Below are 11,039 nucleotides of genomic sequence, written 5' to 3' on the forward strand. Positions count from 1 at the left end.
CCGTTCGGCCTTGCCGGCCTTGCACGCACTTTCACCAAGTGTGTGGATGCTGCCCTTGCTCCTTTGTGACTCCAGGGCATCCGCGGCATCCGCAGATATGCAAGTTCCTCCTTTGTAAAGCATGTGGCGGCTTTGATGCCTTTTTGCCTCAAGACTGACTTTAACAGGAGTCTTGAAGAATGAGTAAGTGTAGGGCCACCGAATGAGACATTGTAAACAAACTGAATTGGGGACAAATGAGGACAAGTACTAAACAACAAGGGACATGTTGTTCCCCTTCAGGAACTCGAGCTGCGTCGAAAACACTTTGGGAACGCCCCTGTTTGCCCACGATGTTTCTGTGTTTTCAGCAAGCGGCAGGCCTAGCCGTGTTCCAGCTCCTCATTCGTGGAGCATCGCTTCTCATACTCCCCCAGTATATCTGGAGTCAGAGCGGCGCTCCCGGGCCGATGGCTAATAAGCAGAAAGTGCATCTGCGGACCATCATTCTCGCTAGATAGTCTTCAACTAAAAGGTCCTGATGCCTATGGCCCAGGACTTCTGAGGGCAGGCCCCTCTGGGGAAGAGCGGTGTACACCTCATCATATGGTACCCATCTCTCCTCAGTGCCCTCAGGAGACCGGTCTGTCAACCCTGCCACCCCCTGTGCCAGCATGGAAACTTCTGCCAAATGTCTCACAATGGGTCCTGCAGACTGCAGGCTCTGGTAATGGAACAGGAAGTAAACACTCTCTTGAGGAAGGAGGCCATCGAGGTGGTCCCTCCTCGTGACAGAGTCCTGGTTCTACAGCCGGTACTTCATCGTTCCCAAGCAGGAAGTTCCTCAGGTTTGCTTTCGGAGGCGAAGCTTACCAATATCGGGTTCTTCCGTTCGGCCTTGCACTCTCACCCCGCACTTTCACCAAGTGTGTGGATGCTGCCCTTGCTCCTTTGTGACTCCAGGGCATCCGCATACTGAATTATATCAACGATTGGTTGATATTAGCTCAATCAGAGCGGTCGGCGACTCGGCATCAAGATGTCATCCTTGCCCATGTGAAAGAACTGGGGTTGGGACTGAACGCCAAGAAAAATGTGCTTTCTCCATTACAGAGAACCACTTTTCTGGGCGTAGTGTGGGATTAAACCACGATGCAGGCACGTCTGTCTCCTGCTCGGATCGAGTCAATCCTCACGGCAGTCAAGAGAGTGAGAGAAGGCAGTCACTCACTGTCAAACAGTTCCAGGAACTGTTAAGGTCTGATGGCAGCTGCATCCAATGTGATACCTTTTGGTCTGCTGTACATGAGACCCTTGCAGTGGTGGCTCGGGACCATAGGGTTCTTGTGATTGAGGTCACTTGGCGATGCTTACGTGCCTTAGACATGTGTAGGAAACCTTGGTTCCTGTCACAAGGCCCAGTGCTGGAGACTCCTTGTCGTCACGTACGCTAATGATGGATTCCTCCCTGAGGGGATGGGGAGCGTTCATGAGTGACCGCTCCACCCAGGGTCTATGGGGTGGTCACTATCTCACGTGGCACATGAATTGCCTGGAGATGCTGGCCGTGTTTCAAGCTTTGAAATACTTTCTCCTGGACCTGAGAGGTCATCATGTGCTGGTTCGCACAGACAGTCAATATGGGAGCAGACATCCTGTCGAGGCAGGGGCCAAGGCTTGGGGAATGGAGGCTCCACCCTGAGGTGGTGGAGCAGATTTGGAAGAAGTTCAAAAGAGCAAGCCCAGGTGGACTTGTTTGTGTCTCGAGAGACCTTACTTTGTCCCCTCTGGTTCTCCCTCTCACATCCAGCTCCTCTCGGACTGGATGCTATGGTACAGACGTAGCCGAGGCTGCGTCTGTACGCATTTCTCCCGATTGCTCTGCTCCCGGGAGTTCTGGAGAGAGTTCGCCGGTATGGGGTGCGTCTCCTAAGTTAGTAGCTCCGTACTGGCCTGGCCAGCTATGGTTTGCGGACCTGGTAGCCCTTCTCAAGACTCTCCATCCCTGTGAGTGACTTGCTTCAACTTATCAGAAGCTAACGCTGCTTGTTTCGGATGTGCTTTTAAGCTCTCTGGTCTCTACGTCACCCCACCCGTGACGTTTCGCCATTCCATTGGACTGATTTCACATGTGATTCAGAGCGTGGGCACACAGGGGAGTTCCCAAAGCGTTTTCGACACAGCATCTCATTCCCTCTGGGAACCAGGGTTACATACGTAACCTAGAGTTGAGGAGGATCAGGCAGGACATCTGAGGTCTGTGGCCCATTACACAAAGCTAGTTCAACAAACTTTCCAGTGCCATTATAATGTAATCTTTCAGTTTAGAGACAAAACCAAACAGATCGGGTTCAGCGGGTTCACACTGCTTACTGTAAACATTCTCTGTCAGCGTTTGATCGAGAGTTTATCATTAACCTTTCTTTATTTAGCGACAACTCACACAATGAATACAAAAAAAAGAGATAACAACAATAAGCACAAGAATAATAATAATGATACATTTAAAAATATAATGTTATATTAAAATAAAATTAAAAAGAAATAATCAATAACACAAATAAAGATCTATGTACATAGGGTTATTAAACTATCACACGAGTAACTCAAGTATTACACGAGTTTATGCTTAACTCTGGAGCTTGTGCACCTGCAAGAGTGACATCAGCCGCAAACAGCCAATCACACGGACCTGGAGAGGCACAATTCACTTCTCTGCTGAATATTAAGAGTTCATTATGAAAGATATCATCAATTTAAATGCATTCACAAGGCATGAAAAAAAAAAACACTGCTCCAAGTTTAAGAAAGCGACTGAAAGTACATATCAGGGCCCGTATTCACAAAACATCTTAAGGCTAAAAGTAGCTCATAACTTGCTGATTTAGGAGAAAATCTTAAAAATAATTGCCGTGTCAGTCCTAAATTTAGGACTCCTAAATTTTTGCTCTAAGAGTATTTTACAAAGCGTTTTCGCACTAAAACTAGCTCCTAAATCTGTGAAGCGTTAGGAGTAGTGAAGAGGACTCCTCTGTCACTAAGACCAAGCCACAAACTATCCTAAAATAGCTGTTGCCCGCAATCTGCCTTGGAACGTAAACATTTTAGAAACGTTTGACGATAATGAGCTTTTATAAAGGTATCGCCTTTGGTTTTGGAGGTTATCCCAACTCCAGATTTTCCTTTGATTATATCCTTGTTTTCATTAACCAGTTTGGTTTTCTTTTACGTTTGCATGTCTTACTATCAGCCATGATTATTCTACTCTGTTAATTAAAAGGCTATTTATATGCATATTCATTAATTTGTCTACGAGAAGCATACAGGCTGACAATTAGCTGAACATATCATATACGTATATTATATTGTGTAATTATTGACATTTTAATTTGCATTTTAATATCTTTATTTGAATGTGGCAATTAACATTTTTATTTTTAAACCTTTATTTGAATATTGCAACATAACATTGCGCTCTACAATATTTCTATGTATAAATCTCTGACAGAGCCTGCCCCTATCAGCCAATCACTGTGTGCATAGTTAGTAAGCATGCTGACATCATCCATAGCAGACATACTAATACTCTAATGACCGCTAGTTGATATGTAGTTGCAGAGTCACTTATCAACAGCTGTTTAAAGGGTACCATCAAAATAATCAAACTGATATTACAATAAAAATAGTTCAAAGCAAATGTGTCATTACACATTCATCTGATATGATATCTGATCTTATGGCTGTTTGAGAGAAAAAAATGTTTGACCGCTTTGACCGCTTTAAGTAAAGTAGCATAAGAAAAATGGCAAGATATGAGACTTATAATACATTATAACTATGAGAAATATAATCCATTGTAAAAGTGGATGCAACGTGTTCATTGTGTTATAAATCATCATACTCTTAAAAGCTATAACCACAAATAAGTAAATATTATAATATATCAAAACTGTTCTTATGAATATTCATGAGAGGATACAACATATTATAAGGTTTTTTATAATGCATTATGCATTCATTATAATGCCTTAAGAATACCCTTATAATGTATTATAAATACGGACTTCATAGAAAGTGTTACTGCTATTTAGGAGAACTCTGACTGGTAAGATAAAATGTTTTGAGAATACGGGCCCTGACTTAATTAATGCAAGTGAATCAACTCAAATAAATTTATTTTAGTTATAAAGGTTCACAAAGAGCTTAAAAGAAAAGTCTAGCTGTTTAAAGCATTATATATTGTAAAGCTTGTATTTTTATGTATGTATTTATGTTTGTTTGAATTAAAGCTGATTAATTGCTTATGTGTATTGCATTAAAGATATAACATATAGAATTCATATAAAATAAATGTAATAAATGATTAGCAGCAAAAGCTGGGCAATTCTTTCAGTGTGAACTGCTTTAATTTGGTGCAAGAGATACGGGGGAGTGAATTCAGATATATGTCAGATTCCTTATATGTCACTTTTTGTAAGTTTTGATTTGCAGTCGCTTAACCAGAATAAAAGAAAAAAAAGTTTGCTCAAAATAAACTCAAGCTTACCTGAGTGGCCACTGAAAACGGCTAGCTGTGACAGGTTGCTGAGGTTGATGTGTGTGTGTGTGTGTGTGTGTGTGTTGTTATTTTTTGAAGTAGTGGTGTGTTTAGAGACACACTCACACACACACTCACACAGGGTCTCATTGTTGAGATCAGACAGACGTGCACAGCTGACGCACCACATGTGACAGCAGCTGCTCAAACACTCTTCACAGCTGCTCTGTCCACAGGTACTGGACAATATACCACACGAAGCCAGAGCTTTCCCTATCCGATCTTTTTTTTCTCCTTATCTCAAGAAATATCTGCGTCCACACGAAACTGACACAAAACAATGTAGTATGCCAGACCAGTATGTGGCGCTGTAATTCTGCCACAGAGATACACTAAAAAGGGAGAAGAGACTTGGACTATGCGCATAAAACTTGCGCGTGGTATACAAACGAACATGGAACAATACATTTATCAATCTGTGTCAATGTTCGTTAATAAAAAGACAATCATTCAGTGTTTGTTCATGTTTTTGTTGCTGTTACGTGACGTAGCGGTGTCTGGCTAGGGGCGAGACGTAGGTTGATGACGTCATTGTTTCAGAAAATATACGGATTCGCTGTCCACACGAAAATGCAAGGGCAGCGTTTTCAGATTTATCCACTCTGGGACCCGGTTTAAAAAAATATCGGTTTCACTCTCCCAAAATGCAGTTTTTTTTTACAAAACAGACAGATACAAAGGGTTAGTGAGGTGCGTAGGTGAATCAACAGCAGGGACACGGAACAGAGATGAAGCAGCTAGGGCAGACCGCTGGAACAACATCAGAGATCCACTGGCAGATGAGCTGCAGAGAGAGCGGCAAGACCAGGCAGATGGGAAAGACCAAAGCAAGACACCATAAAGCTGAGTTCAGATACTTGATGTCCGCAGACTCTGAAGTAGTCCAGGTGCCAGGCAGAAGGAACCAGCGGGCAGGAACTCTAACAGAACAACAAAACAAGACAGGACAAGGCTCCACAGGGACACAAATTAACTCTAAAACAGGCAAGGGGATAGACAAACCTAAAGAACTGATAAAAAGTAAAGTAACAAATAAAAAGATAAAAGGAAATTACTAATTGACCAAAACTGCAAACAAAAGATCAGCACTAGACGAACTAGATGAATACTAAGATGAAAGCAAAAAACAAAATCCAAAAAACAAGGAGCAAGACTAAAACATAGAATTACGAGGGACTTGACAAGACTAGGGCACGACACAAATAAGGCAAGGGAAAAGGAACAAATACTCAGCCACTTCCACAGACAGAGACAGTGAGCGTGAAAATGACTACAAACCGACAAAGACAAGAGGGCATGGGGGAACTATAAATAGGGAGGAAACCACACGAGGAACAGGTGAGCACAATTAGACCAACAAGGACTAGACAAGGGCTAACAAGAGGGTGTGGTAAAGGGGAAACAAGGAGGAGGGACTAGAAGGGCACATGGCAGTCAAAAACAAAGCCATGTGTATTGAAACACAAGACATGGACATGAAAAACAAAAAGACCAGACAAACAGAGTGGCAGAACCCTGACACTACCCCCCTCCCAGCGGATGCCTGCTGGCGTCCAATCCCAACAAACCAGACCATGGTTGTGGGCCAGATAGTGCAGGAAGCAGGGGGAGAGCCAATTAAGTCCGAGTCATAAGCAGGCAGCCCTAGGGCTGGAGCGAACTCTGGTGACTCACAGGCTGGAGCAGACTGAACAGGAACATCTTCAGAGGCCATGACAGGGAGAGCAGGATGCTCTGGGACAGCCTCCACAGGTGGAATGTAACTAGCAGGAGCATACTCTGAGGAACTCATCAGAAAAAGCAGGAAGCTGGCCTGGTATGATCTCAGCAAGTGCAACTTGACTAGTGGGAACAACCTCTGTGGGCTTAGCAAGGCAAGCAGGATCAATCTTTAAGAACAAGACAAAACTGACAGGAACAGCCTCATCGGGTAGAACACAACTAGTAGGAACATCCTCCCAGGGACTCGTCAGAAACAGCCGAGAGCTGGTCTGGTATGATCTCAGTGGACACATCTTGACTAGCAGGAACAACCTCTGTCGTCTTGACAAGACAAAGAGGAACAATCTCCATGGCCATGACCCAACTGGCAGGGACGACCTCCAAGGGCATAACAGGACAGACAGGAACATTTTATATGGCCATAACTTGACAGGCAGGAACACCGTCTATGGCCATGACCCAACTGGCGGGAACGACCTCTGTAGGCGTGACAGGACAGGCAGGAACACTTTATATGGCCCAGACATGACCGGTAGGAACAACCTCTGAAGGCGTGACTCGGCAGACAGGAATAGTCTCAATGAACATGTGACATGACTGGCAGGAACCACTTCTGTGTATTTGACATAACAGGCAAGAACCATCTGTATGGACTTGACACAAATAACAGGAACATCTTCTGTGGAAGTGACATGACAGGAGTAATTTCAGTGGGCATGGCTGGCAGGAACAACTTCTGTAGGTGTGACATGACAAGCTGGAACATTCTCTAGAATAAGTTCTATAAATAAGTTAAATAGACCGGGTGGCTCAAGACAATGCTTTGTAACTGTAACTAGAGGCTCTGAGACCAAGGCCACTGAACTAGACACCTCTGGACTCCCAGGGCTTGAGGCCTCTTGACTCAGGTCCTCCTGGACCCACAGGTTGAGACTACAGAAGGAAGGCCAATAACTTGAGATGCATATCCCCTCCTTCTCCACATCTTAGGGGGTGACATAATATTGAACAGCCAACACAGGGTTAAGTAAAGCTGACTTGAAAGACACAGAGGTGTCTGCAATGGTCTGGGTCGACACAGGTATGACTGGAAATGGCTTGACTGCCATCAGGATGTCCACAGCGGTCATGGCTGACTCAGAGGTGACTGGAACTGGTTTATCTGAAATAAGAAATGCCACAGCGGACTGGTCATCGCAGTAATGATTGGAATTACTTGACTGAGACAAGGATGGCTACAGCGGTCCTGGTAGACTCCAGAGTGTCTGAAACTGGTTTGACTGACACCGAGATTGCTGCAGTGGTCTCAGTTGACTCAGAAATAACTGGAACAGACTTGACTATGGCAAGGGTAGCCTCAGCAGTCTCGGTCGACTCAGGGGTGTCTAAACCTGGTTTGACTGGTTCAGGATTAGCCACAGCCCAGGGGTATCTGGAACTGACTTGACTGGATCAGGGATAACTGCAGAAATCTCGGTAAACTCTGAGGTGTCTGGAACTGGTTCGACTGATCCAGGATTGGCACAGCAATCCTAGTCGACTCAGGAGTGTTTGAAACTGGCTTGACTGGTCCAGGAATGGCTGAAGTGGCCTCGGTCAGCTCAAAGGAATCTATACTGAACAAAATTATAAACGCAACACTTTTGTTTTTGCCCCCATTTTTCATGAGCTGAACTCAAAGATCTAAGACTTTTTCTATGTACACAAAAGGCCTATTTCTCTCAAATATTGTTCACAAATCTGTCTAAATCTGTGTTAGTGAGCACTTCTCCTTTGCCAAGATAATCCATCCACCTCACAGGTGAGGCATATCAAGATGCTGATTAGACAACATGATTATTGCACAGGTGTGCCTTAAGCTGCCCACAATAAAAGGCCACTCTCTTAGATCTTTGAGTTCTGCTCATGAAAAATGGGGGCAAAAACAAAAGTGTTGCGTTTATAATTTTGTTCAGTGTAGAACAGACATGACAGGATTAATGAAGACCAGAGCTGACTTGACTGAAACAAAAAACTGGAAGAGTAGTAAAGCTCATCTGCTGGGTCTTGGCTTGGCCGGTTCGTAATGTCAGGGATCTGGAAGGAAGACCCAAATGCAGAGTGAGTGACAAGGGTTTATTTACAAAACAGACAGATACAAAGGGTTAGTGAGGTGCGTAGGTGAATCAACAGCAGGGACACAGGGAACAGAGATGAGGCAGCTAGGGAAGACCGCTGGAACAACATCAGAGATCCACTGGCAGATGAGCTGCAGAGAGAGCGGTAAGACCAGGCAGATGGGAAAGACCAAAGCAAGACACCATAAAGCTGAGTTCAGATACTTAATGTCCGCAGACTCTGAAGTAGTCCAGGTGCCAGGCAGAAGGAACCAGCGGGCAGGAACTCTAACAGAACAACAAGACAAGACAGGACAAGGCTCCACAGGGACACAAATTTGACGTGAAAAAAAAAAGACAGGCAAGGGGATAGACAAACCTAAAGAACTGATAAAAAGTAAAGTAATAAAAATAAAAAGGGAATTAATTACTAATTGACCAACACAAGTAACTTCAAAATATAAACCAAAACTGCAAACAAAAGATCAGGACTAGACGAACTAGATGAATATTAAGATGAAAGCAAAAAACAAAATCCAAAAAACAAGGAGCAAGACTAAAACATAGAATTACGAGGGACTTGACAAGACTAGGGTACGACACAAATAAGGCAAGGGAAAAGGAACAAATACTCAGCCACAGACAGAGACAGTGAGGGTTAAAATGACTAAAAACCGGCAAAGACGAGGGCATGAGGAAATATAAATAGGGAGGAAAGCACACGAGGAACAGGTGAGCACAATTAGACCAACAAGGACTAGACAAAAGCCGTTTCTCTATATGCGTTCTTCAGCGATCTTGCGTCCTTGTGTTCTCGCTCTACATCATCATTAACCATCAAAGTTCAATTCTCAAGAACGCAAGTACAGAGGTTCCCAGATGAAAGTTCCCGGATGTGTTCTTGATATCGAGGATGCATCGAGTGCAGACTTGAGAGAATTGAGCCATTAGAAATCCCAGAAGACGCTGCGGGCGGCCGGTGTACGGAAGCCTGCAAGCTTTAAACTTGCTCTCGCAAATACTTGATGGCTCTTGAAAGTAAACATTTATTGTTTTGTTTATTTCATTTTAATAAAGTTATTAGACCCGGAGAAAGTCTGCAGTATTTTTATTGGCATATTTACATTTACATTTTACATTTAGTCATTTAGCAGACGCTTTTATCCAAAGCGACTTACAAATTAGGACAATAAAAGCAGTCAAAACTAACAAAAGAGCAACAATATATAAGTGCATATTAAAATGAATTTTAACATAGTCATAGTTAAACATATAAAACTGTAAAATAAAACATACAATTATATGTAAATAATATCTATAATAGTATGAAATGTTTTAATAAGTTATGACATTTGTTTGTAATGTTATGTTATATTTATATATAGTTGGCCACTGCTTATGCTGTGACTATGCGGTCAGTTAAGCAAGAACACAGTACATCTCAATTCTCATAAGGGTGCGTTCTGTGTCCTCGCGTCCTTCCGAGTTTGTTCTGCCAAGGAAGCTTGGTTCTCCACGAGAACGCAAGTCCGTTCTTTGCGTTCTTGGAATTGAGAAACAGCCAAGGGCTAACAAGAGGGTGTGGTTAAGGGGAAACAAGGAGGAGGGACTAGAAGGGCACATGGCAGTCAAAAACAAAGCCATGTGTATTGAAACACAAGACATAGACACGAAAAACAAAAAGACCAGACAAACAGAGTGTCAGGGCAGAACCCTGACATGTTTGTACAAAAGTATTAATTCAATAATAATATACCTCTCTCTTCATTTTTTAATAATTAGAGTTAAAAATAAAAAAACAATTCAAAGCAATCATTATTATTCAAATTGATTGTTTCCTAAAAATGACAGTGAGAATGTGATGTGGACTGAGAAACTCTCACCTACAAAATGAGGTTTGAGTCCACTTAAAAGTAAAGCTGCAGAGTCTCTGCAAAGACTGTTGTTGTTTGTTTGATTGTTTTTACTCTGTTCAGATGATTCTTGTAAAGACCGTGTGAAGATTTGATTCTTGTGAAGACTGAACCCATGTGAACACATTTAAAAAACAACTACTGTAGAAATGAACTGGCAGCAGTTTAATAATCAAAATATAATTTCTGGCCAAATCACACAGCCTTATACTGTAAATAAATCATTTAAAAAATAAAGACAAACATTTTAAACTTAGTAAAAATATTTTTTTGTTTACCTGCATGTCATATAACCATTACAGTTTTTTTCAACTGCTTACACACAAAATCTTTACTTGTCACACAGTTTCTGAAAGCTGACACTCAAACAGCAGAAGCACACACCAAATCTACAAAACCATTCACTAATTCTCTGCCTTTGACTCTTTTTTTTTTAAACTTTACACACAAATCCAAGAGTTGCAAACACAAAATGCAAAATGCCTCACATCGCTTGCAAAACGAAGCACTGCATTCAAAATATCACAAACACATCTCAAAAGCAAACATTTGCACACACCTTTGCCATAATATTAATTCCTGTTAGATTTTTGTGTGTAACAGAGAATTGTGTTGTGTTTTGCAAAAAGTGTTTTATGAAATTGAAAACGGAGTCAAAGGCGGAGAATTAGTGTATGGTTTTGTAGATTTGGTGTGTGCTTCTGCTGTTTGAGTGTCAGCTTTCAGAAACTG

This window comes from Sinocyclocheilus rhinocerous, unplaced genomic scaffold, assembly GCF_001515625.1.
Source record: "Sinocyclocheilus rhinocerous isolate Xijiao unplaced genomic scaffold, SAMN03320098_v1.1 scaffold2705, whole genome shotgun sequence".
NCBI classification, from domain to species: domain Eukaryota; kingdom Metazoa; phylum Chordata; class Actinopteri; order Cypriniformes; family Cyprinidae; genus Sinocyclocheilus; species Sinocyclocheilus rhinocerous.